This window comes from Heterocephalus glaber, unplaced genomic scaffold, assembly GCF_053883595.1.
Source record: "Heterocephalus glaber isolate CG9 unplaced genomic scaffold, H.glaber_assembly_v1.0 deba00000943, whole genome shotgun sequence".
NCBI classification, from domain to species: domain Eukaryota; kingdom Metazoa; phylum Chordata; class Mammalia; order Rodentia; family Bathyergidae; genus Heterocephalus; species Heterocephalus glaber.
Genome location: NW_028258175.1, coordinates 128,232 through 145,438, shown reverse-complemented (window position 1 = coordinate 145,438; position 17,207 = coordinate 128,232). Strand labels below are relative to the sequence as shown.

Here is a 17,207-nt window from a genome sequence, read left to right as displayed (position 1 = left end):
GAGTGTTTTTGAGTCATTTTGGAAGCATCCCAATAGCTGGGAGAGGCAGTACCCTGGATTTGGTGCTACCTCCATTACTTTAGAGACATGGTACCTAACCAGAATCCTCCCCCGTGGCAATTGATGTGATATGGTGGATCTAATGCATGCTGTTTTATCCTGTGAGTGCTTCTGAGCTGTTTTGGAAGAATTCCATTAGTTTGGAGCAGCCGAATGACAGAGTTGTTGCCGCCTTTATTACCACAGTGCCATGGAGCCAGCCCGGAACACACCCCTGTGTCAATAGATGTGATATGGTGTATCAATCGCATGTCATTTTGTCCTGTGTTTTTGAGCCATTTCGGAAGCATCCAATTAGCTGGGACTATCCGTACCTCAGACTGCATGCCTCATCCATTACTGGAACTGTATGGTGCTAGACCAGAAACCTCCCCCGTGGCCTTAGACGTGATAGGGTGGATTGATCACTTGTTATTTTTTTGCGTGATTGCTTTTCATTCATTTTGGAAGCATAACATTAGCTCTGTGTGGCCGTACCATTGACTGGATCATACCTCCATAAACTGAGCCCCATGGTGTCAAACTGGAATACTCCACCATGGCAATAGATTGGATATGGTAGATAGATCACATGTAATTGTTTCCCATGAGCGCTTTGACGCCATTTCGGAAGCATTCCATCATCTGGGAACAGACATGCCACAGACCTGTTGCTGCCCCCATTTCCGGAATGACAAGGTGCCAGCACAGAATGCTCTACTGTGGCAATAGATGTGATTTGTTGGATCAATCTCATGTTATATTTCGTGTGTTTTTGAGCCATTTCAGAAGCATCGAATTAGCTGGGAGTGGCCATACAACAGACCAAATGCTGTCTCCATTACAGGAGTTGCATGCTGCCAGCCCCAAATCCCCAAAGTGTCAATAGATGCCATCTGGTATGTCACACACTGGTTCTTTCCTGTGAGTGCTTTTGAGCCATTTCAGAAGCATCCAATTATCAGGGAGCCGCTGCACAACAGACTGGATGCTGCCACCATTAGTGGAGTAGCATGGTGCTTGTCCAGAATCCTCAAACGTGGTGATAGATGTGATATGGTGGAGAGAACGCATGTTATTTTTTCCTGTGATTGATTTTAACTCATTTTGGAAGCATATCATTAGCTGTGAGTGGCCATACCATTGACTGGACGCCTCCTCCATAACAGCAGGCCCATGGTGTCAGACCAGAATAAGCTACCATGGCAATAGATGAGATATGGAACACCAAAATATGGAATAGAAGATGCTCAGATGCAGGCACATTGGCTGATAGATTCCCATAGCAAGGAACTGAAGATTAAATGAAACAAGCACTTTGCCAGTAGAACAATACAGCATGGAATAGAAGATCCAAAGAATAAAGCTCATTGGCCAATAGAACAAAATATCATGGAATAAAATTTGCATTGAAACAGACACAATTACCGGTAGAACACCACACCATGAAATAGAACATGTGTCGAAACAAACACATTGGCCAATATAGCACCGTAACTTGTAATACAATATGCATAGAAACATTCACATTTGCCAATAGAACAGCACAACATTGATTAGAATATGCATAGGAAGAGGCACATTGGCAAATATTAAACCGTATCATGGAATAGAAGGTGCATAGAAGCAGACACATTGGCCAACAGAACACCATAGCATGGAATAGAAGATGTATAGAAACAGGCACTTTGGCCAGTAGAACAGCATAACATGGAATAGATGATGCATAGAAAGAGACACACTGGCCAAAAGAACACCATAGCATGGAAGAGTAGACGCACTGATACAGGCACATTGGCTAAAAGAACAATGTGACAGAGAATAGAAGAGGCCTAGAGACAGGCAATTTAACCAATAGATCTCCATGGAACAGAATAGAAAATGCACAGAAAGTGGCACCTTGTCCTATAGAACACTAAGGCATGCAATAGAAGATGCATAGTAACAGGTACATTGGCCAATATAAAACCATGGCATGGAAAAGAAGATGCCTAGAGACAGACACATTGGCCAGTAGAACACAATAACATGGAATAGAGATGTATAGAAACAGACACAGCGGATAATTAATCTCCATAGCACGGCATAGAACATGCATAAAAACAGGCATATTGGACAATAGGACACTGTAGCAAGTAATAGAAGTTACATAGAACAAAGGACATAGGAAAATAGAACATGATAGCATGGTATTAATGATGGATAGAAACATACACATCAGCCAAAAGAACTCCATATCAAGGAAGAGGTCTTGCACAGAAACAGGCACGTTGGCCAAAAGAACATCATAGCATGAAATAGAAGATGCCTAGAAACAGGCACATTTGAAAGTACAACACCACAGCATGGAAAGAAGATGCATAGAAACACACATTGGCCAATAGAACACCATAACATGGAATACATGATTCACAGAAACAGACGCATTGGCCAATATAACACCATAGCATTAATAGAATATGCATAGAAACAGGCACTTTTGCCAAAGGAACACCATAGCATCGATTACAAGGGGCATAGAAACAGGTGCATTGGAAAATAGAACACCAGAGCATGGAAGAGGAGATATATAGAAACAGACACATTGGCCCATGGAACACCATAGCATGGAATAGAAGATCCATAGGAACAGGCACGTTGGCCAAAAGAGCACCACAGCATGGAATATATGATGCATAGAAACAGGCACATTTTCCAGTAAAACACCACAGCATGGAAAAGAAGATGCATAGAAAAAGGCACGTTGGCTGATAGAATACCAGAGCATGGAATTGAAGATGCATAGAAAGAGACACTTTGGCTAATAGAACACCATAGCAGAGAATAGAGGATGCATAAAAACAGGCACATTGGCTAACAGAACACCATGGCAAGGAATAGAAGATGCATAGAAAAAGGCACATTGGCCAACAGAACACCATGGCAGAGAATAGAACATGCATGGAAACAGGCACATTGGCCAATAGAACACCAAGGCATGCAATAGAAGATGCATAGGAACAGGCACCATTGGCCAACAGAACACAATGGCACATAATAGAAGATGCATAGAAACAGGCACATTCACCAGTAAAACACCAGAGCATCTAATACTAGAAGCATAGAAACAGACACATTGGCCAAGGGAACACCAGAGTATGGAATAGAAGATGCTTAGAAACAGACACATTGGCCAATAATACACCATTTCATGGACTAGAAGATGCAAAGGAACAGGTACATTGGCCAGTCAAACACCCTAGCATGGAATAGATGATGCATACAAACAGGCACTTGGCCCAGTAGAACACCATGGCATGGATTAGAAGATGCATAGTAACAGACACTTTGGCCTATAGAGTACCACAGCATGATATAGATGATGCATAGAAACAGGCACATTTTCCAGTAAAACACAATAGCATGTAATAGAAGATGCATAGAAACAGGCACATTGGCCAATAGAACACCAGAGCATGGAATGGAACATGCATAGAAACAGGCACATTGACCAATAGAGCACCAGAGCATAGAATAGAATATGCAAAGAAACAGACACATTGGCCAAGAGAACAACAGAGCATGGTGTAGAAGATGCATACAAACAGGCACATTGCTCAATAGAACACCATGGCATTGATTAGAAGATGCATAGAAACAAGCACATAGGCCAATAGAAGAGCATAACAATGAAAGGAAGGTGCATGGAAATAGTCACATTGGCCAACAGAACCCCAGAGTATGGAATAGAAGATGCAGAGAAACAGGCATATTTGCCAAAAGAACTCAATGGCAGGGAATATATGATACATAGAAACAGATACATTGGCCAATAGAACACCATAGCTTGCAATAGAAGATGCATAGAAACAGGCACATTGGACAGTATATCACCAAAGCATGGAATAGAAGATCAATAGAGCAAAGCACATTGGCCAAGAGAACATCATAGCATGGAATAAAAGATGAACAAAAACAGACACAATTTCCAATAGACCGTCACACCTTTGAATAGAAGATGTGTAGAAACAAACACATTGGCCAATAAAACACAATAGCGTGTAATGAAATATGCATAGAAACAGGCACATTTCCTAATAGAACACAATAGCATGGATTAGAAGATGGATAGAAAAAGGCATATAAGCCAAAAGAACACCAGAGCATGGATTAAAAGATGCATAGAAACAGGCACATTGACCAATAGCAAAACGTGGCATGGAATAAAAGATGCATAGTAACAGAAACATTGGTCAATAGAACACCAGAGCATGGAATAAAAGATGCACACAAACAGGCACATTGGCCAATAGAACACCATAGCATGAAACAGAAGATGCATAGAAACAAGCATGTTGGCCAACAGAACAAAAGGGCACTGAATAAAAGATGGATAGAAACAGGTACATTGTCCAAAAGAGCATCTTAGCATACAACACAATATGCACAGAAACAGGCACCTAGGCCAATAGAAGATCATAGCATGGAATACAAGATGCATAGAAACAGGCACATTGGTAAACAGAACACCAGAGCATGGAATAGAAGATGCAAGGGAATAGGTACATTGGTCAATATAACACCCTTGCATGGAATAGGATATGCATAGAAACAGGCACGTTGGCCAAAAGAACACTATAGCAGGGAATAGAAGATGCATAGAAACACACATTGGTCAATAGAACAACATAGCATGGAATAGAAGATGCATAGAAACAGACACATTGGCCAACAGAACGACATGGCATGGACTAGAAGATTCAAAGGGACAAGCACATTGGCCAATATAACACCCTAGCATGGAATAGTATATGTACAGAAACAGGCAAATTGCCCAAGAGAACACCATGGCATGGATTAGAAGATGCAAAGAAACAGACACTTTGGTCAGTAGAACACAATGGTATGGAATTGAAGATGCATAGAGACAGGCACATTGTCCAGTAGAACACCATGTCATGGAATAGAAGATGCATAAAAACACGAACATTGGCTAGTACAACAACATGACAGATAATAGAAGAGGCATAGAAACTGGCACATTGGACAACAGAACACCGTGGCACAGAAAAGGAGATGCATAGAAACAGGCACATTGCCCAATAGAACATCATGGCATGGATTACAAGATGCATAGAAAGAGACACTTTGGGCAGTAGAACACAATGGCATGGAATAGATGTTACATAGATACAAACATATTGGCCAATAGAACACAATGGCATGGAAGAGAAGATGCATAGAAACAGGCACATAAGACAATACAACAACATAGAATGGAATAGAAGATCCATAGAACAAAGCTCATTGGCCAGTAGAATACAATATCATGGAAGAGAAGATGCATAGAAACACACATTGGCAAAGAGAACTCCATAGCATGGAATAGAAGATGCATAGAAACATATATTGGCCAATAGAACACCATAGCTTGGAATAGAAGAATCATAGAAACAGGCACATTGACCAATAGAGCAACATAGGATGGAATAGAAGATCCATAGAACAACGTTCATCAGTCAATACAACACAATATCACGGGATAAAAGATGCATAGAAACAGACACGTTGTCCAGTAGAACATCATAGCATGGAATAGAACATGCATAGAAACAGACACATTGGCCAGTATAACAACTTAGCGTGTAATAGAATAGGTTTAGACTCAGGCACATTTGCCAATAGAACACTATAGCATGGACTAGAAGATGCATAGAAACAGGCACATTGGCCAATAGAACACCATGGCAGAGAATAGGAGATGCATAGAAACAGGTACATTGGCCAACATAATTCCATGACCAGAATAGAAGATGGATAGAATTAGGCACCTGGGAAAATAGAACATCATGGCATGAAATGGAAGATGCATAGGAACAGGCACATTGCCAAGCAGAAAACAGTAGCATGGAATAGAAGATGTGAAGAAACAGGCACATTGGCCAATAGAAAACCTTAGCATGCAAAGTGTATGCATAGAAACAGGCACATTGGCAAGAGAACACCATAGCATGGAAGAGAAGATGAAGAGAAATGAGCACTTTGGCCAAAACAACACCATAGCATGGAATAGAAGATACATAGAAATAGACGCATGGGCCAATAAAATACGATATCATGGAAGAGAAGATTCATGGAAACAATCGCATTGTCCAGTAGAACACCACAGCGTGGATTAGAAGATGAATACAAAAAGGCATACTGACTAGGAGAACCCAATAGCATGGAATAGAAGATGCATAGAAATAGGCAAATTGGCCAGTAGGACACCACAGCATGGATTAGAAGATGCATAGAAATAGGCATACAGTGGGAAAACACGCCGAATCAGCCCGCTGCAGACAGGCAGGCCTGTGCACGCCCTACCGAGGTCCTGAGTCACACGGAAGATGCCGAATCAGCCCGCTGCAGACAGGCAGCCACCTGATTCTACATTATCAAGGCGCAGAGGACACCAGACCACCAGACCAAGGTACTGAGTCCCACTGTTCCCGGCCCAGAGGTAGGGGCTTCTGAGCCATCATCCCACTGCTCCTGGCCCAGAGGAAGAGGTTTCCTGGCCACCATCCCTCTGGCTGCTCCCAGCCCACAGGAAAGGGCTTTTGGGTCACCATCTCTACCACTGCTCCCGGTCCCTGTCCCACCTCACCCAGCTCAGAGGAGGTAATCCGTGCAGGCGCTAACAGCCCCCCACCCCAGTCGAAATGAGAAAACACATAAATAAGTCTCAAAATCAGACTTCCAGATCACCTACAGCAACCCCAAAGGGAAATGAAATGGAACCTTCTGATACTCAACCACCTGGACCCACTGAACTGGCAACAAAAGGGGATCTGGAAAAAATGAAATCAGAAATAATTTCTCAGGTAACAGGAGAAATTATGCCCCTAGTGCAAGACATGATTAATAAATCTAGAGAGGAGCTGAGGAACATGATGGAATCACAACAGAAGAAACAAATGGAATCCATAAAACAGATGCAAATAGATTTCCAGGACATGAAAAACTCCATTGAAAGTCTACATAGCAGAATGAGCCAGTGTGAGGACAGAATTTCAGATACAGAAGATAAGATTGCAATTAGTGACCAGGAAAAGAAAAATTGCTTCAAAATTATAAGGGAACAAGAGAAATCAATCCAGCAGCTGCTAGATGTTGCAAAAAAGAATAACATAAGACTGATTGGGCTCAATGAAGAAACAGGAGAAAGTGGAGATGACATAAAAAATCTTTTCACAGAAATAATGGCAGAAAACTTCCCAAGCAGGGGAAAAGAGCTTGACATACAGATAAGTGAGGCATATAGGACTCCAAATAGCCTTGATCAAAAACAATCCACACATAGGCATATAATTGTTAAGATTTCAGAAACACAACAGAAGAACAAAGTTCTCCAAACAGTCAGAGAAAAGAAACAAATCACATACAAAGGAAAGCCCATCAGAATCACAGCAGACTTCTCAACACAAACCATCAAGGCAAGAAGAGCTTGGAGTGACATATTCCAAGCCCTAAAAGAAAACAGCCTCCAACCCAGATTGATGTACCCTGCAAAACTATCTTTCAAAATGGATGGAGAAATAACATACTTTCATGATAAAGAGCACCTCAGGAACTTCATGAATACCAAACCAGCACTCAAAAAAATTTTAGACAATACCCTAGGAAAAGACAATGTGGATCACAACCCCAGGAAACCCAGCAGAATGAATCCATTGGGCATGACAAATTAAACGCAAAGGGGGAGAATCCAACAAAAAGAAAAAGTCATGACAAGGCTTTTAAAACTTTTGACTTCATCTCTCTAATGAGTGTATAATTCAATCTTATTGTACTGATTAGTATTTTTCTGATTCTAGAATTGCACACCATTCCTTGTGCTATACTGGCTATTTATCATCTTCTTATGTCTACATTTTAATTGGGTTGTCTATTAAGCTCTAAGAATTCTTTATATATTCTGCTCATAGGTTATATGCATTGTAAATATGGTCTGCTTAAGGACTACCTTCCATTTTAATGATGTCATTTAAAGTTCTAAATTTTGATGGAATCTCATTTATCATTTTTTTTCTTTTATACATCATGGTTTTTGTATCCTAGGTAGTTCTTGCCTACCCTGAATCCATAAATATTTTCCCTTATAATTTCTTCTTAAAGTTTTATACTTTTAGGCTTTCTTATTTGGGTTCGTGGATCCCTTCAAGTTATTTTCATGTATGGAAAAAAAGGGTTGAGGTTAATTTTTTATATATGGATACCAAGTGTTCTAGACACTATCTCTTCCTCAGCTCTTGAATTGAGTTTATATTCTATAAAATGCTGTTAAATAATCTTTCAAAACTCAGTGGACCATATATGTGTGGTTCTATTTCTAGATTCTCTGTTTGATTCAAATGATCTATATGTCTTTCCTTACACCAACACTGCCTTGATTACTGTAGCTTTACAAGAAGTCTTACAATTGGGTGCTAAACATCTTCCAACACTGTTTTTGTTTTTGGCTTTTCTGGGTCCTTTGTACTCCTACATAACTTTTAAATTTCAATATCCAATTCTTCATTTATAGCAAGTATACATAGACCTGAAGTTTTATATATACTTTTTGTTTTCTAATCCTGCTAAATTCAAGTACAAGTTCTAGGGGCTCCTAGAGATTTCTCAGTATTTTCTCTGTAGATGATCATTTCATCTACATATATTGTGCTTCTGCCATGCCAATCCTATCCTAGTTATGTCATTTTATTGCCAGACTATTTTGGTGGGGACCAGGTTTCAAAGTTTAATGAACAGATAAAAAGTAAGCGTATCTGCCCTTGTTCCCCACCTTAAGGAGAAAGCATTGTATCTTCTCCATTCATACAAGGCGTTCTAGCTGGAAGCATGGAGCACATGTCTTTAATTTGTTGAGAAAGTTCTGTTCTCCTTCTAGTCTCCTGATAACTTTTATTATGAACAGCTGTCGAATTTAGTTGCATACTTTTTCTCCAACTAGTGACAGGATCATATGGCTTTTTCCTTTCCTCTGTTTAAATGATGACTTTTGGGGGTGGATCTTTCAATGCTGAAAAAACACTGCCATCCCTATAACAAAACCACTTTCTACATCCTACCAGATCTGACTTCCAATAGTTTGTTTTGGTAAACAAATTTCTATGTTCATACTTTTTTCTTCTATTATCTTTATCCAGTTTTAGGATTAGCACAATGTTGATTTCCTAAAATGAGGGGAGAAGTGTTTCTTCTTTTTTGTGCTTTGTTTGATATAATTTATCAGTTAAAATGTTTATGAGCCTGCTGTTGTCATATAGGTAGGTTTTCAACCTAGGAATATACTTTCTTTAATAGGTGCTATTCAAATTTTATATTTCCTCCATAGTTAATTTCATTAATTTTCTTCTTCTTAGATGTTGTCAAATTTATTTCAGAAAAGATTTTTGTAATATGCTTTCTGTATTCTTTTAAATTCTGTAAAATCTGTGGTAATGTCTCTTAATATTGTAATTTCAAAAATGTATCACTGATATTGTATAACAGGAAGAAAAGGTCTAAAAGAACCGGTTAATTGGGAGGGGTAGGGGAAGGAAAAAAAGGGAAAGGGAAAAATATGAGGAAAAAAATGGAAACAAGGTCTTTGCAAATAGGTAATGATGGAGAGGGTGAATGGAGGGCAAGGGAAGGAGAATAAAAATAAGAACCAAGAGACACATGTAATGGTACAAGATCCCAATGATGAATGGAACTGTATTGTATACCTAAAATGTACCAATAAATTTAATGGGGGAAAAAATAGACAAGTCCTGAAAAGTCTAATCTTTCTCCTAAGCACAACTTGCTTTTAGAAGCCAAACACACTCTTCAGAATGGTCTGGCCCCCTGCACTTCCATTTTCTTTCAAGCGTACTTCTATCACCAGCTCTCTCATGCAAGTGAATGGAAGGTGAGGATAAAAAGTGCAGTTCCTTACCAGGGTAAACAGCCAGAGCTCTGCCAGTTTGCAGTGCACACCACTCTTGGACTTACATCCAACACCATTCACATCACAACGTAGCTCTCTGCATTGGTGACTTTTGTAGCACATCTCTATGAGGCCTGTACCGTAAATAGAACTTTGCTCTAAAAAATGCATTGAAGTTCTGCTGAGAGATCCTGGAAAGTCTTCATCGTTTTCCTAAGCAGAACTTGATGTTAGAAGCCAAACACACTCTTCAGAATGGTCCAACAATTTGCACTCTAGTTTTCATGCAAGCATTCTTCTAGCATCAACTCTCCCACGAAAGTCAATGGAAGGTGAGGATGTAAAGTGCAGTTCCTTCTCAGAGAAAGCAGCTAAACGTCTGCTATTTGGGCAGTGCACTACACTCTTTGACTTACTTCCAATACAATTCACATCACAATCTGTCTCTCTGCATTGCTGATTTCTGTAGCACACAGCTATGAGGCCTGTACCATGAAAAGCAGTTTGGCCTAGAAAACGCTTTGAGGTTCTCCTGAAAGGTCCTGGAAAGTCCTCAGCTTTATCCTAAGCAGAAAGTGATGTAGAAGCCAAACACACTATTCAGAATATTCCGGCAGTTTGCACTTCAGTTTTCATTCAAGCATAATTCCTGCTCTAGCTCTCCCTTGCATGTCAAAGGAAGGTGAGGAATTAAAGTTCAGTTTCTTAGGGAAAGCAGCTAGAGTTCTGTGAGTGTGGCAGTACACTACACCCTAGGACTTATATCCAATACCATTTACATCACAATCTGGTACTCTGCATTGCTGATATCTGCTGCACATCATTATTAGGCTTGTTCCATGACTATCACTTTGGCATAGAACATGCCTTGAGGTTCTACCGAAAGACAGGTCCTGCAAAGTTCTCACCTATTTTTTTAAGCTGAGCTTGATGTTAGAATTGAAACACTCTTCAGAATGGTCCTGCAGTTTGCATTTCCGTGTTCCTTCAAGCACACTTCGAATGCTAGCTTTCCCAAGCAAGTCAAAGGAAGGTTAGAATGTAAAGTGCAGTTCTTTCTCAGAGAAAGCAGATAGACATTTGTCAGTTTGCAATTGCGCTCCACACTTGGATGTCCAGTACCGTCCAAAGAAGACCGTTTTGTTAGAAGCCAAACACACTCTTCAGATCGGCCTGGCAGTTTGCACTTCAGTTTTCTTTCAGGCACAGTTCTATCGCCAGCTCTCCCGTGCAAGTCAATGGAAGGTTAGGATATAAAGTGCAGTTCCTTCTTAGAAAAAGCAGCTAGAGCTCTGTCAGTTTTCTAGAGTACACCATTCTTTGCTGTCCATGCAGGATCATTCACATCACAACCTGGCCGCCTGTATTGCTGATTTCTGCAGCACGAGTCTATGAGGCGTATATGCTGAGTAGCACCTTGGCCTAGAAAATGCATTGAGATCCTGCTGAAACACAGGTCCTGGAAAGTCCTCTACTTTGTCTGAAGAAGGACTTCATGTGAGAAACCACGCACAGTCTTCACTATGGTCCGGCCGTGTGCACGTTAGTGTTCCTTCAAGAACAATTCTAGCCCCAGCTTTGCCATGCAAGTCCAAGGAAAGTTAGGATATAAAGGTCCGTTCCTTCTCCAAGAAAGGAGCTAGAGCTTTGTCAGTTTGCAAGTGCACTCCAATCTTGGACTTGTATCAAATACCGTTAACATCCCAATCTGGCTCTCAGCATTGCTGAATTCTGTAGCAGAACTCTTTGGGGCCTGTACAATGAAAGGCTCTTTGGCCTGAAAATTGCCCTAAGATTCTGCTGAAAGACAGGTCCCGGAAAGCCCTCAACTTTGTCCTAAGAACGTGTTGTTAGAAGCCAAACTCTTCAGAATTGTTCAGCATGCTGCACTTCACTTTTCATTCGAACCTTCTTCTAGTGCCAGCTAGCCCATGCACATCAATGGAAGGTAAGGATACACTCTGCAGTTCCTTCTCGAGAAAGCAGCTAGAGCTCTGTCATTTTGACAGTGGACGCCATGCTTGGACTTACAACCTATACAATTCAAATCACAATCAGGCTCTCTGCAATTCTGATTTCTGTAGCCTATCTACATGAGGCCTATAAGGTGAATAGCACTATGGCCTAGAAAGTGCAATGAGGTTCTGCTGAAAGACAGGTTCTGGAATATCCTCAACTTTGTCCTACTAAAAACTTGGTGTTAGAATCCAAAAACACACTCTTCAGAGTGGTCCTGCAGTTTGCACATCAGTTTTCATTCAAGCATTCTTCTAGTGCCAGCTCTCCCATCAACTCAAAGGAAGCTTATATAAAGTGCAGTACATTCTCAGACAAAGCAGCTACATCTCTGTCCGTTTGGCTGTGCACTCCACTGTGGGACTTATATCCAATACCATTCACATCCCAATCTGTCTCTCTGCATTGCTGGTTTCTGTAGCACATCTCTATGAGGCCAGTACAGTGACTAGAACTTTGGTTTAGAAATTGCATTGAGGTTCTGCTGAAAGTGAGGTGCTGGAAATTCCTCCACTTTGCCCTAAGAACTTATTGTAAGCCAAAATCACTCTTCAGAATGATCCCACAGTTTGTACTTCAGTTTTCATTGAAGCATTTTTCTAGCAACTGCTGTCCCATGCAAGTCCATGGAAGGTCATGACATAAAGTGTATTTCCTCTTCAGAGAAAGCAGCCTGAGCACGGAGGGTTTACCAGTGCACTCCACTCTAGGACTTCCATCCAACACCATTCAAAACACATTCTAGCTGTCTGTATTCCTGAATTCTGTAGCATAACGTTATGTGGAATGTACCTCAAATAGCACTTTGGCCCAAAAATTGCATTGAGGTTCTGCTGAAAGACAGGTGCTTGACAGTCCTCAACTTTGCCCTAAGATGAACTTGATGTTTAAATCAAAAACACTCTTCAGTATGATCCTTCAGTTTATACTTCAGCTTTCATTGAAACATTCTTCTAGCCCCAGCTGTCCCGTGTCAGTCAATGGAAGTTTATAATATAAAGTGCAGCTCCTTCTCAGAGAAAGCAGCTGGAGCGCTGTGAATTACCAGTGCTCTCCACTCTTGGACTTACATCTAACACGATTCACAACACATTCCAAATGTCTGCGTTGCTAAACTCTATAGCACATATATAGGAGGCATGTACTGTGAATAGCACTTTGGCCAAAAATTGTATTGTGGATCTGCTGAAAGACGGGGCCTGGATAGTCCTCAATTTTGCCCCAAGAAGGTCTTGATTTTAGACGCCAAATACACTCTTCAATATGATCCGGCACTTTGCACTTCAGTTTTAATTGAAGCATTCTTTTAGCACCAGGACTCCCATGCAAGACAAAGAAAGCTTAAGATATGAAGTGCTGTTCCTTCTCTGAGAAAGCACCTACAGTACTGTGAGTTTACCAGTGCACTACACTCTTGGACTTACATGTACTGCCATTCACATCCCAACATGGCTCTCTGTATTGCTGGTTTCTGTGGCACCTCTCTATGAGGACTGGACTGTGAAGAGCACTTTGGCATAGAAAGTGCACTCAGGTTCTGCTGAAAGACAGGTCCTGGAAAATCTTCAACTTTGTCCTAAGCCGAACTTGAAGTTAGAAGCGAAATACAATTTTCAGAATGGTTGGGCAGTTTGCACTTCAGTTTTTATTCAACCATTCTTCTAGCAGCACCCCTCCCATGCAACTCAATGGAAGGTGAGGATATAAAGTGCAATTCCTTATCAGAGAGAGCAGCTAGAGCAGTGCACTCCACTCTTTGATTTACATCCAATACCATTCACATCACAATCTGGCTCTCTGCATTGCTGATTTCTGTAGCACATAAGTATGAAGCCTGTAATGTTAAAAGCACTGTGACCTAGAAATTGCATTGAGGTTCTGCTGAAAGACAAGTCCTGGAAAGTCCTCAACTTTGTCCTAAGCAGAACTCGATGTTAGAAGCCAAACACACTCTTCAGAATTGTCCTACCCTTTGCACTTCAGTTTTCATTCAAGCATACTTCTAGAACCAGCTCTCCCTTGCAGGTCAATGGAATGAGCAGATATAAGTGCAGTTCCTTCTCAGTGAAAGAAGCTAGAGTTCTGACTCTTTGCCAGTGCACTCCACTCCTGTTCTTACATCACATACCATTCACATCACAATCTGTCTCTCTGCATTCCTGATTACTGCAGTATATCTCTATAAGGCCTGTACCATGAACAGCACTTTGGCCAAGAAAGTGCATTGACGTTATGCTGAAAGATGAGTCCTGAAATGTCCTCACCTTTTTCCTAAGCAAAACTTGTTTTTAGAAGTGAAACACACTCTTCAGAATGGTCTGGCAGCTAGCACTTCAGTTTTCTTTCAAGCATACTTCTATTACCAGCTCTCCCATGCATGTCAATAGAAGGTGAGGATATAAAGTGCAGTTCCTTCTCAGGGAAAGCAGCTAGAGCTCTGTCAGTTTGGCCATGCACTCCACTCTTGGCTTACATCCAATAGCATTCACATCACAATCTGGCTCTCTGGATTGCTGATTTCCATAGCACTTCTCTCTGATGCCTATAATGTGAAACCTACTTTGGCCTAGAAAGTGCATTGAGGTTGTGCTGAAAGACAGGACCTGGAACGTCCTCAACATTTTCCTTAGCAGAACTTGATGTTAAAAGCCAAACACACTCTTCATAATATTCTGGTAGTTTGCATTTGTTTTCATTCAAGCATTCGTCTACCAGCACCTCTCTCATGCAAGACAATAGAAGGTGAGGATATACAGTGCAGTTCCTTCTCAGAGAAAGCAGCTAGAGCTCTCACTTTGGCAGTGCACTCCATTCTTTACCTTACTTCCATTTCCATTCACAGCACAATCGGGCTGTCTGCATTGCTGATTCCTGCAGCACATCTCTGCGACACCTGTACCGTGAATAGTACTTTGGCCTCAAAAGTGCATTGAGGTTCTGCTGAAAGACAAGTCCCACCTGAAGAAAGCTCCCTGCCTCCATTCCAGCCTCCCAGGCCAGAGAAGCTGAGCCTGTCCCAGTACACAGACTGAAGCTCCCCTGCTGCCATTCCAAGCTCCTAGGGCAGAGAAGGTGAGCCGAGTGGGCCCCAGAAGCACCCCCCCCGGGTGAAAATGAGAAGACACAGAAGCCTCAAAAACAGACCTCTGGATCACCTACAGCAACCCCAAAGGGAAACGAGATGGAATACTCTCTGATACACTACCACCTGGACTCTCTGAACTGGCAACAAAAGAGGATCTGGGAAAAATGAAATCAGAAATAATTTCTCAGATAACAGCAAAGATTTTGCTCATGGTGCAAGACATGATTAATAAATCTAGAGAGGACACAGATTAAACAAATTGAGGCTCTGAGGAGTATGATGGAATCCCAACATAGGAAACAAATGGAATCCATAAAACAGATACAAACAGATTTCCAAGAGATTAAAAATTCCATCGAAAATCTGTGCAGCAGAATAAACCAATGTGAGGATACAATTTCACATATAGATGATAAGATTGCAATCAGTGAGGAGGAAAAGAAAAATTGCTTCAAAATTGGAAGGGAACAAGAGAAATCAATCCAGCAGCTGCTGAATGATGCAAAGAAGAATAACATAAGACTGATTGGAGTCAATGAAGAAAGAGGAGAGAGTGCAGATGACATAAAAAACTGTTCACAGAAGTGATGGCAGAAAACTTCCCAAGGAGGAGAAAAGAACTTGACATAAAGATAAGTGGGGTATATAGGACTCCAGCTAGCCTTAATCAAAAAATCTACACAAAGGCATATAATAGGATTCCAGAAATCCAACAGAAGAAAAAAATTCTACAAGCAGTGAGAGAAAGGAAACAAATCACATACAAAGGAAAGCCCATCAGAATCACAGCAGACTTCTCAATGCAAACCCTCAAGGCAAGAAGAGCTTGGAGTGATGTATTTCAAGCCCTAAAGGAAAACAGCCTCCAACCCAGATTGATGTACCCTGCAAGACTATCTTTCAAAATTGATGGAGAAATAACATACTTTCATGATAAAGAGCACCTCAGGAACTTCATGAATACAAAACCAGCACTCAAAAAAATTTTAGACAATACCCTAGGAAAAGACAATGTGGATCACAACCCCAGGAAACCCAGCAGAATGAATCCATTGGGCATGACAAATTAAACGCAAAGGGGGAGAATCCAACAAAAAGAAAAAGTCATGACAAGGCTTTTAAAACTTTTGACTTCATCTCTCTAATGAGTGTATAATTCAATCTTATTGTACTGATTAGTATTTTTCTGATTCTAGAATTGCACACCATTCCTTTTGCTATACTGGCTATTTATCATCTTCTTATGTCTACATTTTAATTGGGTTGTCTATTAAGCTCTAAGAATTCTTTATATATTCTGCTCATAGGTTATATGCATTGTAAATATGGTCTGCTTAAGGACTACCTTCCATTTTAATGATGTCATTTAAAGTTCTAAATTTTGATGGAATCTCATTTATCATTTTTTTTCTTTTATACATCATGGTTTTTGTATCCTAGGTAGTTCTTGCCTACCCTGAATCCATAAATATTTTCCCTTATAATTTCTTCTTAAAGTTTTATACTTTTAGGCTTTCTTATTTGGGTTCGTGGATCCCTTCAAGTTATTTTCATGTATGGAAAAAAAGGGTTGAGGTTAATTTTTTATATATGGATACCAAGTGTTCTAGACACTATCTCTTCCTCAGCTCTTGAATTGAGTTTATATTCTATAAAATGCTGTTAAATAATCTTTCAAAACTCAGTGGACCATATATGTGTGGTTCTATTTCTAGATTCTCTGTTTGATTCAAATGATCTATATGTCTTTCCTTACACCAACACTGCCTTGATTACTGTAGCTTTACAAGAAGTCTTACAATTGGGTGCTAAACATCTTCCAACACTGTTTTTGTTTTTGGCTTTTCTGGGTCCTTTGTACTCCTACATAACTTTTAAATTTCAATATCCAATTCTTCATTTATAGCAAGTATACATAGACCTGAAGTTTTATATATACTTTTTGTTTTCTAATCCTGCTAAATTCAAGTACAAGTTCTAGGGGCTCCTAGAGATTTCTCAGTATTTTCTCTGTAGATGATCATTTCATCTACATATATTGTGCTTCTGCCATGCCAATCCTATCCTAGTTATGTCATTTTATTGCCAGACTATTTTGGTGGGGACCAGGTTTCAAAGTTTAATGAACAG

The 17,207-nt window shown here is 40.4% G+C and overlaps 1 long non-coding RNA gene across 1 annotated transcript in view; it reads left to right on the top strand.

The window, feature by feature from the left end:
• LOC147828601 (uncharacterized) overlaps positions 1 to 15,653 on the top strand; it is a 128,257-nt gene extending 112,604 nt beyond the window's left edge. Inside the window, exon 4 of the long non-coding RNA XR_015450420.1 lies at positions 14,835 to 15,653. This is a non-coding gene — a long non-coding RNA (uncharacterized LOC147828601). The remainder of the gene's footprint in view (positions 1 to 14,834) is intronic.
• Positions 15,654 to 17,207: the final 1,554 nt, after the last annotated feature.